The sequence below is a fragment of the Giraffa tippelskirchi genome, chromosome 6 (assembly GCF_054371585.1).
Source record: "Giraffa tippelskirchi isolate mGirTip1 chromosome 6, T2T-mGirTip1v1.2.pri, whole genome shotgun sequence".
NCBI classification, from domain to species: Eukaryota; Metazoa; Chordata; class Mammalia; order Artiodactyla; family Giraffidae; genus Giraffa; species Giraffa tippelskirchi.
Window position 1 is genome coordinate 136,300,255 of NC_137280.1, and position 18,029 is coordinate 136,318,283.

At 40.1% G+C, this 18,029-nt stretch overlaps 1 protein-coding gene across 4 annotated transcripts in view; it reads left to right on the top strand.

Annotated features, from left to right (window-relative positions):
- The window catches only part of LOC145508724 (uncharacterized), an 885,448-nt gene that overhangs the window by 611,729 nt on the left and 255,690 nt on the right, over window positions 1-18,029 (top strand). The window contains exon 1 of one of the 4 annotated variants that reach the window (XR_014055560.1): window positions 15,280-15,327. The exons of the other annotated variants lie outside the window; for them this stretch is intronic. The gene's annotated coding sequence lies outside the window, so the exon portion shown is untranslated. Of the gene's footprint in view, window positions 1-15,279; window positions 15,328-18,029 lie in introns of those variants that run through there. 4 annotated transcript variants of the gene reach the window in all.

The following is an 18,029-nucleotide window of genomic DNA, read 5'->3' on the forward strand; positions in this document are numbered from 1 at the left end:
TCATTCTCACTGCCTCTGCCCTCTTCCAGGCCACCATCATCTCTCCACTGGATTTCTAGCTGGTCCCCCACTATTATTTTGCTCTGTCTGCTGTCCCATCTTATCGTGTAGCTAGAATAATGTTTCTAAAATGCATATATGACCATATATCTCTTCTACTTCAAATCCTTCTAGGGTATCCATGGCCTTAATATGACTCATAAAGTCATTCACTATCTGTTTCCTTCTCTTCTGTTGCTTTAGTTCCTAAGTCTCCTTTATAAACATACTCTTGCCAGAGTATGTTGCTGGCAGTTCCCCCACAAAGATCATCAGACCTCTGTGTATGTTGTTCCCTCTTCTTGAGGTCATCTCCCCACCTTCTTCATCTCCCTTCACTCTGTTAGCATGTCTTCATCATCCAGAATTCAGTTTATTCAACACGTTTTATGAGAAGACGTCACCTGTATTTCCAGACTGGGTGAGGTGTCCTTCTTGGGTGCTACTCTTACCTTTTATATGCCTTCACCTTAACCCTTTATAGCAGGGTCAGAAAAACAGTCCAAAGACCAAATACATCCTGTCACATGCTATGGTACATAAAGCATTATTAGAATACCACCTTTATTTGTTTATGCTTTGTCTATGGCTGCTTTTGTGTGACAAAGGACAGAGTTGAAAAGACCGAGTGGTTCACCAAACCTCAAATAATTACTATTGGGTTGTATATTAATTTGCTAGGGCTGCCATATCAGAGAACCACAGATTGTGTGACTTCAGCAACAGAAATTTATTGTTTCCCAGGTCTAGAGGCTTGAGGCCCAAGATCAAGGTACTGGCAGGGTAGATTCCTACTGAGGGTTGTGACAATGAATCTGTCCCATGCCTTTTCCTTCTTCTGATGGTTTGCCAGCAATTTTCAGCATTCATTGGCTTGTAGACACATCACCCTAGTCTCTGTCTTGATGGTCACATGGTGTTTTCCCTGGGTCCTATTCTGTCTCAAAATGTCCTCCATTTATAAGGACACTGGTCATATTGAATTAGGGTCTACCATGTTGACCTTATTTTAAGCTGATTACCTCTATAAGACCTCATCTGTAAATAAGATGACAGTGAGAGGTACTGGGGTTAGGAATTCAACATACGGATTTTGGAGTGGACAAAACTCAGTCTGTAACAGGCTCTTCATAGAAAACCCCAGGTTTACAGTGTTATATTCAAACATATATCCCAAAGGGCAAGACCCAGGTCTTACTAATGATAGTATTACTAGTATATAGCATAATGCTTCGGACAGACTAATCACTCAATCAATACTCACTTAGTTAAGAAATGATTGTGAGATTCCACCTGGTGACTGACATCTCATTTTTTACCATATCTATGCTGCCTTATATAATTATTGTAGTCCATTTCATAATTGCTTCCAGATGTCTGAATGTTTTCATCATGGTCTTGACTGTCTTCAGTTATCTGTAAATAAGTTACTAAATCTCTCAAGGTGTGAGTTTCCTTATCACCAAGGCTAAGACCCCTAAAGTCCTAATATTCTATAATACTGATGGCATTTTGCAAATATGGTAGTTCTTTTACCTTTGGTGACTGATCTTGTCCTTTGTTTACAAAGCCCAGTGGGTCTGCACTTTGGTAGGTTTATAGGACAGAAAGAAGAAGAGGACCTTGATTTATCCTAATTTTCACAAAGGCTTCTCTGGATTCATAATTTCCCAGAAGGTCAGTGGGGGCTTCTGTGGCAGTAGATGCTATGTATCCAGGAAGAGAATCATGGTAGCTGTTGATTTCTTTCTAAACTATCTGATGGAAATAAAGTTAGTTTCAGCTTCAGTCTCAATGACTTATATTAATTGGAAAGAGAAAATGACTAAGGGTGCTTGAACCACTAACAAATGAAGGGTTTAGTAATTACTTCTTTATGAGGGTGTCACCCAGAATAGTTTTCTCTGCAGATCAGATGGGGACTCAATGGAAGTCAACCTCAGACTATGAGGTATGATTCACAAGTAGAGAAAAGCCCAACTGGCTAAATGTCCTGCCCTGACATTGCTAAAATCATATTATTTCTTTAAGTTTCTTATCTTTTTGAGGGAAAATATCCTTCTCCTCAGCCTCATCCTGCTTATTGGGAGCAGCAGTAGCATCAGCAGCAGTGCCAGCTTCCATGATAGAATGTTAACTAGGTGCCAGGAACTGAGCTAAGAGATTTACTTGAATCCTCTGATACAAACCCAATGAGGAGGTATTTTTATTACTCCCATTTTACAGGCAAGAAAATCCAGGATTTAGAGAACTCACAGAGTTAATTATCATTAGTGCCAGGACCTGAACAGGACCTAACCCATTGCTTTTGTCTTATTTATGAGTCAGAATTATCATGCAACAAATGCTATTTTATTCTCATGAGAACTACTGAGCCATGTGTTTCTGGGATATCTACTTTCAAACAGAGTATTCCTATGGAACCAACATATTCACATGGAGGTCAGTCCACAGCTGACATGTACTCAGTTCTGGGATTCACATTTTAAAGGACCTCTGATTTAAGTTAAAACGTTATATTTTAAGCACTCAAGTTATCAGAACCTGTCGAACTTTCACATAGGAACATATCTAGATTTTCTGTTATAAATTGGCCCACAAATTAAAGTAAATGGCAATTTTCCATATTAGTGCTCTTTATATAACAGGGCTCCTGGAAGATACGGCTTCCCAGGTGGATCAGTGGTACATAATCCACCTGCCAATGCAGGAGATGCAGAAGACATGGGTTCAATCCCTGGGTCAGGAAGATCCCCTGGAAAAGGAAATGGTAACCCAGTCCAGTATTCTTGCCTGGAGAATCCCATGGACAGAGGAACCTGGCAGGCTACACAGTCTATAGGGTTGCAAAGAGTTGGACACTATTGAACATGCAAGCACGCACTTGTAGATAACACCGTTTGGTGTCCTTGTCACTGTGGGAAGTATTTTGGATAAAAGTATGCAGGGTTTTTGGTGATCCAGTTGAAGAGACGGACTAATCAAGTAATCTCATAAACAATGTAAAATTATTGCAGGGTTGCATAAGAGAGGTGCTTTATTAAGAAAACTGTAAGATGTGATCTAGATCTAAGACCTGAGAGATGAAAAGCAACTAGAAGTGTTGAGGGTGGAAGTTGAGAGAAGAGCATGCCAAGCCAAGCAAAGAGCATGTGCAAATATCCTGTGGTGGGAGGGGAGCAGTCTAGTACACGAGGAGGGGGTGAGGGGCCTCTGAATCAGGGGAGTCATGCTGTGAGATGGGACCATGCAGGGACAAGTGCAGACCACGCCAAGGCCTGTCTTTGATTTTATTTCATTTTGCTACTGAAGGAGCCAGTGAGAGTTTTAAGCAGGAGCATGACACGATCTTCAGAAAGATCTCTTTTGACTGCACTAGCAAAATGGATGGAGATGAGGAATACGAGAGGATAGAGGCTTTTCTTGTGTCTTGTAATACAAGTAAGAGATCACATTCACTTGGACTTAATGATGGCAGTGGAGATGATGGGAGGAGATATAAATAGAGAAGAATGTCAACAGGACTAAGTGGCCACCTCTTCCTGTCTGTGTGACCTTAAGAAAATCCTTAACCTTTCTGAGTCACTGTTTACACCTGCGTAGAAATTCAAACCATAATAGTATCTACTTTAAGGTTATTGTGAGTTGACATGGGTACGCTGCACATGGTAAGTGCTAAGTGTTAGTTTTTATTCGTATTTGTTGCAGAAGTCGTCATAGTAATAATAGTCATATTACCAAATGCAGGATGAAGAGCTGAGTAGTATGAAAACATTTGCAATAACTGGATAAGTAAAATTCCTGGGTCAAAAAGATAGAATTGAAAGTAATTGACCTGAAATATACTTCTTTGTAACTTTCTTTTGTGAATTCTTTGTAAAGCCTGGTGTCAGACTGAAAAAAAGTTAACTTTCACATTTTCATCCTTCCCCAAAGCTCTTCAGAGTTATAGTCCCACTGAGAAGACTGGAAGTCCGTATGCCCCCGCCCCAACCTTGCCAACACTAAACATCAGCAACGTTTCCTTTTTAGGGGTACAGTATTATTTAATTTTTAGTTTAAATTTGACTATCTTTTCATGTTTAATGGTCTACATTTTTTTTTCTTTGAAACACCTTTTCACACAACTTGCCCAACATAAGTAATAAAAAGCAAAGAAGGCTTATGATAATACCATAGAAACATACTAAAAGGCAACATTCCAGTAAATATTTAGAATTTAGAGGAGTCAGATTAGGGCAACCAAAGTAGTAAGGAGATTAGAAATCATCAAAGTGACAGTACAAAGCCCCCAGGAGGATTGGTTCTGGAGGAAAGAGCACTTTGGAAGATAAACATTTCCCATGGTGCTTCTTTGACCCAAATAATGATGCTACAAGCAGGTATGTAGTAAGTTAAATAAGGAAGAGATTTCTAATGGTTCTCTGAATTCTCTGAATACAAATAAAGGAAGCTGTCTCAGAGGCAGGGACTTTCCTAGCAGAGAAGACATTCAAGGGAGCCTGGAGACCTCTCAGATGTGCTGGAAAAAATTATAAATCAGACAAGGATGAAGGAGTTTCTTACTTTTCAGAGTGTCCTCCACAGACCAGCAGTGTGAGTGTCACATGGGAGCTTATTAGACTTGCAGAATTTGGGTTCCAGCTCAGACTTCCTCAGTCAGACAGTGCATTTCAGCAGGACTCCCAGGAGTATATTAAAGTGTGAGGAACACTGGACTAAATAACTTTGATAGTTCTTTTTTAATTGAAATGATCCTGTGAACTTAGGCATGATCTCTGGAGGAGGATCTTGGGCATGGCATGAGGATGGTGGAGGAGGTCCCGATGAGCTGGCAGGGCTTGTTGGGTTTTTCTAACTTCTCCATGCATTTCTGCACCAAGTTATTAGCAGTGCCTGTGGTGATACAGGAAGAAGTGGGTTGTTTCTTACAGAGTGAATATTGAAAATTGACTCTCAGAGTGAAAGACACTTAGGATTATCTGGTTTATAGTTTGTTTGTTTTTTCCATAGCTTTATTTTATGCAGAAAGTACTGAAGGGCAGCAAGGGGGAGTCACTTGCCCAGGTTAAAATTAAAACTGATAGTTTCTTTGTACTTCAACTTCTAACCAAGTTTGTTCTCTCCCTAGCTTGCTATCCCTCTGCTCCTCCATCTCTTTCCCGCTCCACCTCTAACATACACACAATTCACAGGTTAACCTGCTTTTTAAATTAATCTGGTGCCTGTCCTCAGGGCCAAATACCAAAACCAAGGAGAGTGGGGATTGTAATACCTCAGAAGGAGTCTTTTCCAGGCTTAATAGAGCAGGCTATGAAGAGCAGTATAAACAGCAGTCGAAATGGAAAGGAATGTAAACTAAGAATGCCAGAACTTTTCAGCATAACATATGTTCTTCATTAGTTTGCCCTCATGCTCTCCAGCTGAGGTTTGCCATTCATTTCAATAAAAAGTCTTGATCTAGACCAGAGAAGAAATGGGGAAGAGTTAAGTTGTTGTTATTCAGTCGCTATGTCATGTCCAACTCTTTGCAACCCCATGGTATGCAGCACACCAGGCTTTGCTGTTCTTCACTATCTCCCAGAGTCCACTCAAACTCATGTACCTTGAGTCAGTGATCACATCTAACCATATCATCCTCTGTTGCCCCCTTGTCCCCTTGCTCTCACTCTTTCCAAGCATCAGGGTCTTTTCTAATGAACTGACTCTTTCCATCAGATGATCAAAGTATTGGAGCTTCAGCTTCAGCATCAGTTCTTCCAGTGAATATTTAGCACTGATTTCCTTTAGGACTGACTGGTTTGATTTCCTTGCAGTCCAAAGGACTCACAAGAGTCTTCTGTAGTTCTAGAATTCAAAAGCATTGATTCTTTGGCACTCAGCCTTCTTTATGGTCCAATTCTCACTTCCATACATGACTACTGGAAAACTGTATCTCTGACTATATAGACCTTTGTTGGCTAAGTGATGTCTCTACTTTTTAATACACTGTCTAGGTTTGTCATAGCTTTTCTTCCAAGGAGCAAGTATCTTTTTATTTTGTGGCTGCAGTCACCATCCGCAGTGATTTTGGAACCCAAGAAAATAAAGTTTGTCACTGTTTCCATTGTTTCCCCATCTATTTTCCATGAAGTGATGGGACTGGATGCCATAATCTTAGTTGTTTGAATGTTTAATGTTGATTAGCAGTCCTAATCCCAGTGACCTGAAGACCTGTATATAACCCCAGTTCCACCATTTCAGGGATGTTTAGTGTAATGGGTCCTTGGCTAAGTTATTTTATATATGTGTACTTCCATGTCCTTATGCAGAAAAATATGGATTATTCTTATATCACCTTTTCACAAGGCTTTTGTAGTTCTCACAATACTTTGGGAAAATACTTTGTAGCTCCCAAGAGATTTTTATAGTTTATTACATGTCAGCTACTGGGCTTCCCTAGTAGCTCAGATGGTAAAGCATCTGCCTGCAATGCAGGAGACCTGGGTTCAATCCCTGGGTTGGGAAGATACCCTGGAGAAGGAAATGGCAGCCCACTCCAGTATTCTTGCCTGAAGAATTTCATGGACAGAGGAGCCTGGCGGGCTACAGTCCATGGGGTCACAAAGAGTTGGACGCGACTGAGCAACTAACACACACGCACACATCAGTAATAGAGAAGCTGTCAGTCTTCCCAATAAATACATTAAGATTAATAATGGCAGGGCACTCTTTCTTACTCATTATTCCACTTCCGTGGCTAGGACAGCTTTGCCACATAAAAGCACAAAGAGCACTCAATCAAGCCTGGTTAAATGGATGGATACATGCCTGAAGGAAGGAAGGAAGAGGGAAGAAAGTTGGAAGGACAGGAAGCTGGCAGCTTGTGTGACACTAGAGTCTTATTTGTGATGATCAGGTTTTCTCCAAGTTTCTTTCTGGTCTTCTGGCCTCATGTTTCTTTCATAGGTTTTGCTTTTTCATTGATGATACTGAACTGGTCAGTAGTATAGTGAGAAGAACCAGGGTTCTATGGTCAGGTAGACCTAGATTTAATTTTTCTGCTTGAATCTATATTACATTGGGCAGATTATGTACCCTATCTAAACATCAATTTCATATCAGTAAAATGGGATTGCATGTGTGATCATTTGCTGAGTTGTGTCCAACTCTTTTGTGATCCCATGAACTGTAGCCCACCAGTATCCTCTGTCCATAGGATTTCCAGGCAAGAATATTGGAGTGGGTTGCCATTTCCTTTTCCAGGGAATCTTCCCAACCCAGGGATTGAACCCACATCTTCTGCTTGACAGGCAGATTCTTTACCACTGAGACACCAGGGAAGACCAAAATGTGATTAACAATTCCTGACTAATTAGCATTGTTGTGAGGATTAAATGGCAAAATGGACATAAATAGTTAAGCATAGTGTTTGGTGTACAGCATTTCAGTTCAGTCACTCAGTCATGTCCAACTCTTTGAGACCCCATGGACTGCAGCACACTAGGCTTCCCTGTCCATCGCCAACTCCTAGAGCTTACTCAAACTCATGTCCATAGAGTTGGTGGTGCCATCCAAGCATCTCATCCTCTGTCGTCCCCTTCTTCTGCCTTCAATCTTTCACAGCATCAGGGTCTTTTCCAAGGAGTCAGCTCTTTGCATCAGGTGACCAAAGTATTGGAGTTTCAGCTTCAGCATCAGTCCTTCCAAGAATATTCAGGACTAATCTCCTTTAGGATGGACTGGTTGGATCCCCTTGCAGTCCAAGGGACTCTCAGGAGCCTTCTCCAACACCACAGTTCAAAAGCATCAGTTCTTCGGTGCTCAGCTTTCTTTATAGTCCAGCTCTCACATCCATACATGACTACTGGAAAAACCATAGCTTTGACTAGATGGACCTTTGTTGGCAAAGTAATGTCTTTGCTTTTTAGTATGCTGTCTAGGTTGGTCACAGCAAGCATTCAATAAATACTCTTTTCCTGTACTAACATTTCAAGGAGTTTGATCTACTAATAAAAAGATTTGATCACTGGTCATTTTAGTGGTACCAAGCAGGCATCCAATAAATGGTTTGAAGTAGAATGCATAAATATAATATTGATTTTTGTCCTCAATCACATTTCAGTTGAAGGCAATTTATATGTCTGTGATTTTTTTTACATGATTGGATTTTTAAAATCTTTTATGTTAAAATATTGATTCAACTTCTGCCTTTTGAAATTACTGAGATTTTTCTTTAGTTCTAATCTGTGATTCATTTTTATAAATGTTGTATGAAAGCTTGAAGAGGAAATGTATTTTTGATATGAGAAAATCTGTTCTATATAATTTCATCTATCACGTAGTTTTCTTTGATGGAGAGCACCAATGATGCTGTAGAAGCAAACAAACAAACACAACTTGTTTAGGGGTAGCCTACTCTGTAATTCACAGAATTAAGGGTAATTCACAGGATTAAACAACCTAGCCTCGGGCAAGAGAGGAACCAGGATCAATCTGAAGAGTCAGGCAGTAGATTCTTGTGAGAAACGTCTTGGGGACACTGTTGTTTGATGCCTCATTCCAACTAGATTCTCTTCCTTAGGATCTCTGCTTAAGAATCACATTCTCCAAAGGAATAATGAGATTGACTTAGTTTAGGTTTCTTGCCTAATTCTGTGAATTACAGAGGAGGTCCACTTCCCCACTAGAAGATGGGAGGAGAGAACCAGAGAGGTAATAACCACAGAGGTCCATTACCTAACCTGTGAAAGTCGTGTCTTTATATATTCATCTCACTGTTTCCTCTTTGATCTGCCAGATTAAGCCATGGGTGTATTTAGGACCCAGGAAAATGAGAACATAGTTCGCCACATATGAGAACATAGCTGAGCTTGAGTTCAGGGTATTCTCTTTCCCTAGATTTGTTTGTCTCCATAGAAAGAGTGTTAAAATACCACCCTTGTAATTACTATTATCACAACCACTACCACAATTTATTGAGTAATTTATTCAGTATTAATATTTAAGCTATTTATCAAACACTATGCTGAATATAATTCTGCCCCCATGGTGCTTAGAATCTGGTGGCAAGACAGACATTTAGTAAAATAAACATATAAAATGATGTATGATTGTATTTGGAGTAACTATGATGAAAGAGAAATTCATTAGTCATAGAGAGAATGTAATATGGAGACTTGGTCTTACCTGGCAGGGCAAAGAAGTTTCTGAGGAGATAAAGATATCAGAGGATGTGTAGAAATTAATCAGGTGAAGGGAGCTCAGGGATAAAATTTTACAGAGATGAATATGGAAAGAGTCCATGCCTAGCAGAAGCATGATTTATTTGAGAAATGGAATGAAAGACCATGTGCTTGAAATGCAGGGAGCAAATGAAAGCATCCTGGAGAGTGTGGTGCAGTCATACAGGATCATTTTACGTATTCTGGTGTTTAGCCTAAGATAATAAAAAGCTACTGGATCATAAGCATGGGAGTGACATGACCAAGTATACATTTTAAAATACCTCCAGTTACCGTATGAATAGTTTGAGGGGTTAGGAGTCAATGTAGAGTACATCAGGAGATAATTGTAGGAGTAGATGAGATGAATGAGGAGGGCTTACACTAGATTTGTGGAGCAGTGATAAAGAGAAGTAGATTTGGAAGATATTTAAGGTAAAACAGACAAATTTGGTGGTTTAGATATGGAGAGAAGGAGAAGAGAGTAGTCACTATGATTCCTAGGTTTGGCCTGGTGTAATTGAGTTGATGGTGATCCAGTCAATCATACCAGCCAAAATATAGGTAAATTCACATTAATAAAGAAGATGGAAATGAGTCTGAACTTAGGAGCGGGCATTATGTTTCATTTTAGACATGTTGGCTTTGATACATCTTGGTGACAGCTATTCATAAAAATCCAGAAGTGGTTGCATATATGTAACTAGAACTCACAAAGAAGATCTTGACTACACATTTAAGTGTGTGAGGATTTGTTGGTAGAGGATAATTAAAACTCTTGGTGTGGGTGAGGCTGCCTGTGGAAAGAGTACAAATGAGAAGGGATCTAGATTGGATCCCTGAGGAAGTCCAGCATTTAATTTCAAGATAGAAGATGAACCTCACCCAGGAGCCTAAGAGATTCTCTAAGAAGTCAAGACAATCATTCTTCTCTACTAAAGGTGTATAATCATAATGGTGGGGAATGTGGATTGCACTGATCTGAGCAGACAGAGGGAAGTAAGGAAATGAGGACTTTTGAATAGGCAGCAATTGTAGAAGTTATTTTGAGAAGTTTGGCTGTGGAGGGGAAAAAGAGAGATGAGATTGAGACTAGAGATTAAATTTTGGGTCATGGGATTATTACTGTTTTTAATAGAAGCAATTTGTTTAAAAACAGAAAGAATCCCTTTGAAAGAGAGAGAAAAATGGAAGAAAGATAGAAGAGAGAGAACTTAAAAAGAGCAAAAGAACACTATATGTGTGTAAGATTCGTTAGTAGGTGGGAAAGGGGGCATACACCTCCAGAATTAGGAGAATTGACCTTGACAAAGAGGAAAAGTCAGCGCCTCTATTGTGAGAGAAGGGAAGATGGTTTCTAGATTTTGTAGCAGAAAGTTGAGTGACTTTGGCCTGTGTCTGAGAGATTCTAGTTTCTTTGTGAAGCACAAAGAAATGTCTTCTACTGGGGCATCAAAGAGGTGACTGGGAGAGGGAAGTGGGAGGCAAAAAGTCAGAGGTCAGGTGGAAGTTTGGGGACAGTAGAGAATGATTAATTTAGGCTTATCAGCAAGTAGGAAACTGAGTTAATCAGTAAAAGTTGTAAGGTTGCTGGGTTAATGAAGGTCCACTTTAGACTGGTCCGTCCATCAGTCAGCATATGTTTGTTGAGCCAGATATTGCTCTGACCTCAGGATATAGTAGTGAGTGAGAGGGAAAACTGTCTCCTATTGAGGAACCTCCTTGTTAGTGACAGGGTGGTGAGTGATGGAGGCTTCTTGGCTCCACAAAAGACTTGTTTTTTTTTAAAGTATGGATATGTTACTAAACTACTCTTCTCTATTCTGTGATTTTAACCAATCATGCTTGACTGTTGGATTATAGTCATAGATACAGTAGATAAAGTTTTACAAATAGGATAGAGATTTGCCTGAAAAGTGTAAATTTTAAAAAAAAGCAAAGAAACAAAGGAGTTTGAGTACCATTAAACGTATTTTAAATAATTGATCATGGAGACTAAAATAATATAAATTTAAAGAGGAGTAATGGATTCATGAACTGGTAGTTGCCTTAGGGGTAGCTGAAGAGGAAAACTGGAAGAGTAGGAGATATGGTTTGAGTGGGATTCACAGATATGTGGTTTTAGAGATAGAATAATTATGCTTAAAGGAAAAATCTAGAGTATGGTGCAAGACAGATTGGCTCAGATGGAGTTGAGGGGGCCACGACAGATGAGATGGTCATGAAACTGAATGGTCAGAGTGTCGAATGGATTTATACATGTGGAGGTGAAGCCCCAACATGATGATGGGCTTTGTGGAGAGAGACACTCTAAACCAGGTACCAGAGTCTTTGAGGAATGAAATACATGCCTGGGACATTAGTTCTAACCGCAGTGAGTGAGGAGACAGGATGCTGTATGTGCTCATGATTCTCAGCAGGGCTTTTGTTCTTCCTCAGAGTGTCAGTCATTCCTAAGCATTTTGCTTATTGTTTGTTCTTCAGGATATTCCCATTACTGTTATCTCATTTGAAGATAGGGAAGCTGATTCTCAGAGACTTGGTTACTTCAGGCTATAGAATTAATAATTGGCAGAACTGAGATGAGAACCCAGGGCTGTCTGGTAGGAGTTTTTGAAACTCCAGGTTTTAGCCTTTCAGCTGAGGAAGTAGTGGTTTTTGAATTGTCCTACTGGCTCTTCATGGTGAGAGAGTCTGACAGAAACGTTCCAAGCAGGTCCATGCACAGCAGTCCGTGGATAGAGCAGATCAGCAGACAGGGAAACTCTTCCTGTCTCCTGTGAGGCTTCTGACGAGCCATTTGAGATGACTAAATGTGGTCACATCCACTGGAAGGAACCAGAAAGTTCCACGGTGCTCTCAAAGACCCTTGTCTGGCAGGCAGAACATGCTGGAAGAAGACAGCAGCAAGTTGAATTGCCATCAGGTGACTGGTGTAAGGGTTCTGGTACAGGGTAGTATGTTGTACCCAGTATGAGACTAGCTCAGCTGGATTTCCATCACCTCCACTAGCTTTGTTCATAGTGAAGCTTCCTAATGCCCACCTGACTTTGGACTCCAGGATGTCTGACTCTAGGTGAGTGATCACATCATCGTGGTTATCTGGGTCATTAAGATCTTTTTTGTATAGTTCTTCAGTGTATTCTTTCCACCTTTTCTTAATGTCTTCTGTTAGGTCCATACCATTTCTGTCCTTTATTGTGCCCATCTTTTTTGTTTGTTTGTTTGTTTACTTGCTTGTTTATTTTTACAAGGCTTTAGTTGCATGATAGTTGTAAACAGTCATTTTTGGGGACAACTCTGCATTATTATTATGATTTTTTTTTTAATACATAAACTGTTTATTCTATTAATCTGTTTTTTTATTTTAATTTATTTATCTATTATTTAATTTTACAATATTGTATTTGTTTTGCCATACATTGACATGAATCCACCATGGGTGTACATGTGTTCCCCTTCCAGAACCCCCCTCCCAAAATATTCCCTTGATATCTCTAATTTTCTTGAAGAGATCTCTAGTCTTTCCCATTCTATTGTTTTCCTCTATTTCTTTGCATTGATCACCGAGGAAGGCTTTCTTATCTCTCCTTGCTATTCTTTGGAACTCTGCTTTCAGATGAGTATATCTTTCCTTTTGTCCTTTGCTTTTAGCTTCTCTTCTTTTCTCAGCTATTTGTAAGGCCTCATCAGACAACCATTTTGCCTTTTTGCGTTTCCTTTTCTTGGGAAGAAAAGCTAGTGGAGGTGATGGAATTCCAGCTGAGCTATTTCAAGTTCTAAAAGATGATGCTGTTAAAGTGCTGGACTCAATATGCCAGCAAATTTGGAAATCTCAGCAATGGCCATAGGACTGGAAAAGGTCAGTTTTCATTCCAATGCCAAAGAATGTTCAAACTACCACATAGTTGCATTCATCTCACATGCCAACGAAGCAATGCTCAAAATTCTCCAAGCTAGGCTTCAGCAGTATGTGAACCAAGAACTTCCAGCTGTACAAGCTGGATTTAGAAAAGGTAGAGGAACCAGAGCTCAAATTGCCAACATCCATTAGATCATAGAAAAAGCAAGAGAGTTCCAGAAAAACATCGACTTCTGCTTTATTGACTACACCAAAGCCTTTGACTGTGTGGATCACAACAAATTGTGGAACATTCTTCAAGAGATGGGAATAACAGACCACCTTACCTACCTCCTGAGAAATCTGTATGCAGATCAAGAAGCACCAGTTAAAACCACACATGGAACAGTGGACTAGTTCCAAATAGGGAAAGAAGTACATTAAGGCTGTATATTGTCACCCTGCTTATTTAACTTACATGGAGAGTTCATCATGTGAAATGCCAGAATGGATGAAGTACAAGGTGGAATCAAAATTGCTGGGAGAAATATCAATAACCTCAAATATGCAGATGACACCACCCTTATGGCAGAAAGCAAAGAGGAGCTGAAGACCCTCTTGATGAAGGTGAAAGAGGAGAGTGAAAAAGGTGGCTTAGAGATCAATATTCAAAAAACAAAGATCATGGCATCCAGTCCCATCACTTCATGGCAAATAGATGGGGAAACAATGGAAATAGTGAGAGCCTTTATTTTCCTGGGCTCCAAAATCACTGAGATGGTGACTGCAGCCCTGAAATTAAAAGAAGCTTGCTCCTTGGAAGAAAAGCTATGACAAACCTAGACAGCATATTAAAAAGCAGAGACACTACTTTGCCAACAAAGGTCTGTCTAGTCAAATCTATGGCTTTCCCAGTAGTCACGTATGGATGTGTGAATAGGACCGTAAAGAAGGCAGAGCACCAGAGAATAGATGCTTTTGAACTGTGATGTTGGAGAAGACTCTTGAGAGTCTCTTGGACTGAAAGGAGATCAAACCAGTCAATCCTAAGGGAAATCAACCCTGATTTTTCATTGGAAGGACTAATGCTAAAGCTGAAGCTCCAATTCTTTGGGCACCTGATGCAAAGAACTGACTCACTGGAAAAGGCCCTGATGCTGGGAAAGATTGAAGGTGGGAGGAGAAGGGGACAACACAGGATGAGGTGGTTGGATGGCATCACCGACTTGATGGACATGAGTTTTCACAAGCTCTGGGAACTGATGATGGACAGGAAAGCCTGGCATGTTGCAGTCCATGGGGTCGCAAAGAGTCCGACACAACTGAGCGACTGCAACTGAATTGAACTGAGTACGAGAGTGATGGAGTGGCCGTTTCTGCAGTTCAGGCAGAAAGGCAGAAAGATGGACATGAGGCATTGCAGAGCTGTCATTTTTTGGCCAAAACTCTGATTATATTAACCTAGTGTCTAAGTTATATCCCATTCCTGGAGGTGCTGCAGCATGCAGCAAATTACCTAGTTAGAGGTGTCGGGAACAGAGAAGCTAGACAATACTCTTGGGGGCAGGCAGAGAACAGTGTAATAGGAATATCAGCAAGGGAAACCTAATATCCATCTGTCTGTCTATCCATGCATCTGGTAAACACTGGCCAGTGCCTACCAAGTGCAAGGCCTTGTGCTACATGAGGGGGATGGAAAGATGAAGTAAGACTACTGGGTTTCCCCAGTTGATACTCCCAGAAGATTTTCAGCTCTTTGATTGCTTTTTATTTACTGCAAGTGAGGAAAAGGTAGACTTGGACCCTGAAAAGAAATAAAGCTCCATATACCACCAAATGAGTTCCCCTATACTGGCCCATTTATAATATGAGTGGGAAACAAATATCTGGATTATCAAGGTGCAATTTATAGTAGACCACAGGGGGCAAGCCTGATGAGAATGCCACAAATCAGGAACAGAAAAGTAGCATTCAACTCCAAGTCTTGACATAAGAACTGCATATAATCAATTTACCTCTTCCAGGTAAACCCTTCTGATAAAGCCTGGAATACAAGTATGTATTCCTTCCCCTTTACCCACTAGAAGCTCTGCCCTTGTTTATGCACAGTTATTATACAGCAGCTGTCTTCATTACCATCTCATTTTTAACTGATGGGAAGTGTTGCCATGGTGATCCTGGAATATAGGCCTGAATACAGACCATCATGAACTTATCCCAAGTTAGAGGCAGTGGATCAGTAAGGTGTTGTAAATCCATCTCCTTTCTTCCTTATGTATGAGCTTCTTCCATGAAGGGATATTTGAGTTACTGGAGAGAAGCCCTTGGCAGCTAATGGGATGGATATGGGTCCTCACATAGCTATTTCATGAAAATTTGAAGGTTAGCAAAGATATAGTCCAGTACCTTGAAGAATGGACAGTCTTTCCCTCTTCTCTGTTGCATAGGCAGAGGCTGTTCTCCTATGCTCCAAGTATCACAAAGATTCACCACTGTTAACAAATGGAACTAGGAGTACATGGATGGCTTCTTATAAGCAATTTACTGACTCTAAATAGCTGAGATTCATGACTTATTGAGAGTAGTTAATTTGGGTGTTTAAATCAAGATCAAGGACCTTTAGAGCAGTAGAACCCTTAAATATAACCTAAGCTGAATTTTTGACTTGTAGATGGGGAAACAAGGGCTAGAGGTGGGGAGGAATGGGTACCTTTTAAGATACTCAGTAACCAAGAGGCAGATTGATTAGTTTAAAATGGAAAGCATTTTTTTTTTTCCTATCTCTCTCTTTCTGATATGCTCTTCCACTAAATTCTTCTTTAACCAAAGGCTTTCAGGGAACAAATCTTTTCTTCCTTATTGGGAAAAAAGTTGACGGGGATAAAAATAAATCCAGAGATCTCTCTCAACATTAAGATTAATTTAGGCATTTAAAGTCACTGACCTAGCCTCCTAATAGAGCCTGGCTCACTTGGAAGTTATTACTAATGGACCTAAAACCTTAAGGAGATGAGCAGTATCATTGCTCAAAGCAGGCTTCTCAATATATGTCTCAGTCAATCTGACAGGAAGACTCTTTTATCTGTGGCTTCGTGGTCTCCAGGCCCATTAGCTTAGGCATCCTTTGATATATTTCTGTCTGTTCCTTCTAGAGCTCCATTGCTATTTGTGACAAGTCTTGGTGACGTCACATCATTGGATGATATCAGAGTATTACTGTGACAGTTATAGTTTAGACCAAAACACTTGGGTCTCTTGGAGACATTGGTAAACCTTGGTAGAAATGTATATCTATTTTATAAATATTAAGGTTAATTTGGGACTTTGTATTGCCTTTTTACCACTGTCAAAGGCTGATGATCTTAAGAACTTTCTGCTTGAGAAGAGACATAATAATGAATATAATTGAAATTTGGGATAGACATCAAGGGTCTTAGAAACAAATGCTGACTTTCTGTTGATGGAAAAGTTATTTTAACCTCTCTCAGCCTCAGTTCCCTTATATATGAATCAGGCTCAGAATTGCATATCCTGTCAGGATTGTTGTGAGGAAAAGATGAGGACATGCAAGAGAACTGGATTAGGCTTATCGCCGTCTCTAGCTTGTACTCAGCACCCCGTGTGTACTGGCACTGTGGGAAGAGGGATGCAAGGGGCCTCTTTACTCTTGGGGGCCATTTGGCTCAGATTGCTTCTTCAAAGGGATTTCATATCCATCAGTTCACTTAACGGTGACACCAACGATGAGAGGTGAACATGGGAGAGAAAACTGACATGTTCCTCACCAGGCAGAGTTGGAACTCCAGTTTTAGTCCTGGCTGGGTTTTATTTATTTATTTGGAATTGATGTATTTGTTTTTCTAATTAATTTTTATTGGGGTAGAGTTGCTTTACAATGTTGCATGAATTTCTACTGTACAGCAAAGTGAATCAGCTGTATGTATACATATGTCCCCTCTGTCACCACAGAGCACTGAGGAGAGCTCCCCGGGCAATACAGCAGGTCCTCATCAGCTCTCTATTTTATACATGGTATCAATAGGGTGTACATGTCAGTCCCAATCTCCCAGTTCATCCTACCCCTTCTTTCGGTATTGATACATTTGTTTTCTATGTCTGAGTTCTCTATTTCTGCTTTGTAAATAAGATCATCTATACATTTTTTTCTATATTCGATTTCCTAAATTTCATTCCATATATGTGTTAATATACGTTATTTGTTTTCTCTGGCTGGAGTTTAATGTAGCCCATCTGATCTTGAAGAAGTCATCTTCATAAACTGCAAAACGAGTCACGTCTTTCTCCAACTTGAAATCCTTCATTAGCCTCCCAACATCGTCAACTTGTTCTACAAGATCTCACACCATTTGGCCTCTCCCCACTTTTCCCTCATCTTTCTCCTTTCTCAATCTTTCTCAATGCCTTTCAGCAACAAAAGACTTTTAGTTCTTCCAACCCACTTTCCTTTCCTGCCTCCAGGTCTTGCCTATGCATCTATTTCAGCCTCTAATGTTCCTTCCCTTGGAGACTTGCAAAACTGCCTCTTTCTCCTACTTCAGTTCTCAGCTTAAATGTCCCTTGCTCAGAGATTTTCCCTGAATACCTTTCCTAAAAACAAGTGTACCATATTATTTTCTGTTACTACCTTTGATTTCTTATCTTCGCAGCAATCTCAATTTGTATTTCTTTTGTAATAATCACTTTCTTCTATTGTGTTTACTTTATCTTCTTTGGTCTGTTTACTCCTTTGGAAGGTAAGCTTCATAAAAGTTGGAACTATATTCCACTTATGGCTGTGTTCCAACATCTGGCACAATGACTGGCACCTAGCAAGCACTCAGTAAAATTTGCTACATGACAAGTGAGTGAATCGATACATCACTCTCTGAGTTTTTGGTTCATTATAGATAAAAGTATGCTCTAACAGCACCTCTCCTAGTCACTCT